Source organism: Panulirus ornatus, chromosome 20, assembly GCF_036320965.1.
Source record: "Panulirus ornatus isolate Po-2019 chromosome 20, ASM3632096v1, whole genome shotgun sequence".
In the NCBI taxonomy this organism is placed as follows: Eukaryota; Metazoa; Arthropoda; class Malacostraca; order Decapoda; family Palinuridae; genus Panulirus; species Panulirus ornatus.
The window spans coordinates 73162566-73166969 of NC_092243.1; positions in this window are offsets into that span (position 1 = coordinate 73162566).

Here is a 4404-nt window from a genome sequence, read left to right on the forward strand (position 1 = left end):
ACAACAGTGGTCTGCCAACAGGAGACCCCAGCCTTGACAACAGTGGTCTGCCAACAGGAGACCCCAGCCTTGACAACAGTGGTCTGCCAACAGGAGACCCCAGCCTTGACAACAGTGGTCTGCCAACAGGAGACCCCAGCCTTGACAACAGTGGTCTGCCAACAGGAGACCCCAGCCTTGACAACAGTGGTCTGCCAACAGGAGACCCCAGCCTTGACAACAGTGGTCTGCCAACAGGAGACCCCAGCCTTGACAACAGTGGTCTGCCAACAGGAGACCCCAGCCTTGACAACAGTGGTCTGCCAACAGGAGACCCCAGCCTTGACAACAGTGAGGCCAAACCCAGAGAGGGATGAATGGCAGTCATAATGTCAACAAACATGGCAGCCATGACCGGCCAGAGAACACGGCACGAAAGAAAACGGGACCCCCACACTGACTGACCCTCTGGCCCCCCACACTGACTGACTGACTGACTGATTGACCGATCCTCTGGCCCCCCACACTGACTGACTGACTGACTGATCCTCTGGCCCCCCACACTGACTGACTGACTGACTGATCCTCTGGCCCCCCCACACTGACTGACTGATTGACTGATCCTCTGGCCCCCCACACTGACTGACTGACTGACTGATCCTCTGGCCCCCCACACTGACTGACTGACTGACTGATCCTCTGGCCCCCCACACTGACTGACTGATTGACTGACCCTCTGGCCCCCCACACTGACTGACTGACTGACTGATTGACCGATCCTCTGGCCCCCCACACTGACTGACTAAACCCCACACTGCCTGACTGACTGACCCTCTTCCGCCCCCCCCCCCCCACACTTACTGACTGACTCTCTAACCCCGCACTTACTGATTGCCCTCTGGCGTATACGAACAGCCAGGGAGACCACCACCACCACCAGGGGGGGATGGGGGTGTCGGATGACGGGCTGGGGCGTGTCGTGGACCCTAACAACCTGTCATAGAGATTAATAAGATCTCTCCCCCGCCCACCCCACCCCACTACACCCAGACCTCTCCCACACCCCACACACACTCAGACCTCTCCCCTCCCTCCCTACCCATCCCCACCCTCACAACCCACTCACGCACTCCCCCCCCCCCTTCTCTCTCTCTCTCTCTCTCTCTCTCTCTCTCTCTCTCTCTCTCTCTCTCTCTCTCTCTCTCTCTCTCTCTCTCCTCTGCCTTACGACCTCCTCAGGGTCGTTCTCCCATATCACACACACACACACACACACACACATATATATATATATATATATATATATATATATATATACATACAGGATCAAGATTTAGATATACGAGACGTCAACAGACGTAACCCCAGCCATCTTATCTGAATTTATCTATGTAACCAGCCAGGTCTGTGTGTCTGTCTGTTATCATTCTAAACATAACGTCTTTCTCCTTGTGATCATGTTTTCCAAACTTTGCTCAAGTCTTTCCAGTCAGACTTTCTTCTTCTTCTTCTTCTTCTCCTTCTTCTTCTTCTTCTTCTTCTTCTTCTTCTACGTTTCTTCTTCTTCTTCTTCTTCTTCTTCTTCTTCTTCTACGTTTCTTCTTCTTCTTCTTCTTCTACGTTTCTTCTTCTTCTTCTTCTTCTTCTACGTTTCTTCTTCTTCTTCTTCTTCTTCTACGTTTCTTCTTCTACGTTTCTTCTTCTTCTTCTTCTTCTTCTACGTTTCTTCTTCTTCTTCTTCTTCTTCTACGTTTCTTCTTCTTCTTCTTCTTCTTCTTCTTCTACGTTCCTTCTTCTTCTTCTTCTTCTTCTTCTTCTTCTTCTTCTTCTTCTTCTTCTACGTTCCTTCTTCTTCTTCTTCTTCTTCTTCTTCTTCTTCTATGTTTCTTCTTCTTTTTTGTCTTCTTCTTCTTCGTCTTCTTCTTCTTCTTCTTTATCTTCTTCTTTGTCTTCTTCTTCGTCTCCTTCTTCTTCTTCTTCACACTTGATCTCGTCAGCATCTGTGGTCCTCCTCGCCATCTTATGAATTCAGGTCAAACTTGGTAACATTTGCTGTGTGAGTTTCTCCCACCATCATGACCACACATTCAACTCTGCTATGTCCACCACCTTCTCAAAGTCATACACGATTCACATAATCTCTCTCCCCCTCTAGCCATCCATCAATCAAATAATCTATCTATCCCTTCATTCATCCATCTATCTATCTTTTTATCTATCTATCTATCTATATACATAACTATCTGTCTGCCTGTCTGGCTATCAATACAGCCATCACAAACCTCATGTGGGCATCGTCTTACGAGATCAGGGAGGGTCTCCAACCAAACCCTTCCCTCCCAAACAACCCTGCAGAAGGGAGAGAGAGAGAGAGAGAGAGAGAGAGAGAGAGAGAGAGAGAGAGAGAGAGAGAGAGAGAGAGAGATGAGGCTGTAAACTGCACGTGGACGAAGCCATTCTCAGTATCCGTGTGTGTGTGTGTGTGTGTGTGTGTGTTGGGGTCACACGGCGGGTTGGAATGCTCAAGTACCTTTAGAAAGGGTTCTAAACAGGCAAGTCGTTCCGGGATGGTCCGCCATTGATATGCGCAGATGAAGAGGGATTGTTAACTGCTGAGCGTGGTGTTGGTGGTGGCCAGGCTACACACACACACACACACACACACACACACACACACAAGGCCTTGTGGCGAGGACTGTGTGTGTGTGTGTGTGTGTGTGTGTGTGTGTGTGTCTAGGGGGTCGGGAATAATGCAACAGGGTTGATAGGTAAGTAGGTAGATGGGTAAATAGGTAGGAGGGTAGGTAAGTAGATAGGTGGGTAGGTAAGTAAGTAGGTGGGTAGCTAGGTAAGTAGGTAAGTTGGTAGGTAAGTAGGCAGATGGGTAGGTAAGTAGGTAGGAGAGTAGCTAGGTAAGTAGGTAGGTGGGTTGGTAGGTAAGTAGGCAGATGGGTAGGTAGGTAAGTAGGTAGGTGGGGAGGCAGTGTTGTCATAGGCCTGGCAAGGTGGTGGTGCGTGGCGGAAGGGGGCGTCTCACACCCCACCACACTCTCGCTGTGCTAACAGTTTGGCGGTTCTCTCTCTCTCTCTCTCTCTCTCTCTCTCTCTCTCTCTCTCTCTCTCTCTCTCTCTCTCTCTCTCTCTCGCGTCTTTCATGGAGTTTACCCAGGGTTCATTTCATGTCTGGTTCACAATCCTGTCTCCTCTCTCCTATTTCATGGAGTTTACCAGAGCTCAATTTCATGTCTGGTTTACTCTACCGTCTCCTCTTTCGTCTTTCATGGAGTTTACCTACAATCTACTTCATGGTTTACATTCCAGTCTCCTCTCTCGTATTTCAGGGAGTTTACGAAAACTCAATTTCACGTATACTTTGTTGTCTCCTCTGTTAAATGCAGTTTACCTGCAGTTTACTTCATGGTGTACATTCCTATCTCGTCTATACTGCTTCATTGAGTTTACCAAATCTAGTCTACATTTAGTTTCCATTCCTGTCTCCTTTCCCTTCCCTTGTCCACAAAACCATTAGACTCACTCCTCGATTACCATCTGTCTCCTCATCCACACACTCCATCTATCGCCTCCCCCACCCTCCCATTCACTGTCTATCTATCATCCGCTCTCCCGTCCATCTACCTCACTGTTCACCATCATCATCATCATCATCATTATCATTATCATGCAGGCGTTGCACGCGCTAGGATCGGAACCCATCCATACTTACCAAGCATTGCGTCTACGATGATGGCAAACAAACAATTGCATAAGCTAATTAATGACCTTCAATACACAGGAGACCTCATTAATCGACTAATTACCACAGTTAGTGCGTTCATTATCAATCAAATCACTATATATATATTTTCTTTTTTTTTTTCAAACTGTTCGCCATTTCCCGCATTAGCGAGGTAGCGTTAAGAACAGAGGACTGGGCCTTTGCGGGAATACCCTCACCTGGCCCAATTCTCTGTTCCTTCTTTTGGAAAGTTAAAAAAAAAAAAAAAAAAAAAAAAAAAAAAAAAAAAACGAGAGAGGAGGATTTCCAGCCCCCCGCTCCCTCCCCTTTTAGTCGCCTTTTACGACACGCAGGGAATACGTGGGAAGTATTCTTTGTCCCCTATCCCCATATATATATATATATATATATATATATATATATATATATATATATATATATATATTATTATTTTATCATTATACTTTGTCGCTGTCTCCCGCGTTAGCGAGGTAGCGCAAGGAAACAGACGAAAGAATAGCCCAACCCGCCCACATACACATGTATATACATACACGTCCACACACGCACATATACATACTTATAAATCTATATATCTATCTATATAGATAGATAGATAGATAGATAGATAGATAGATACAGATATAGATATTACATACCAAATTCGCTATGCCACATTAAATACAGCC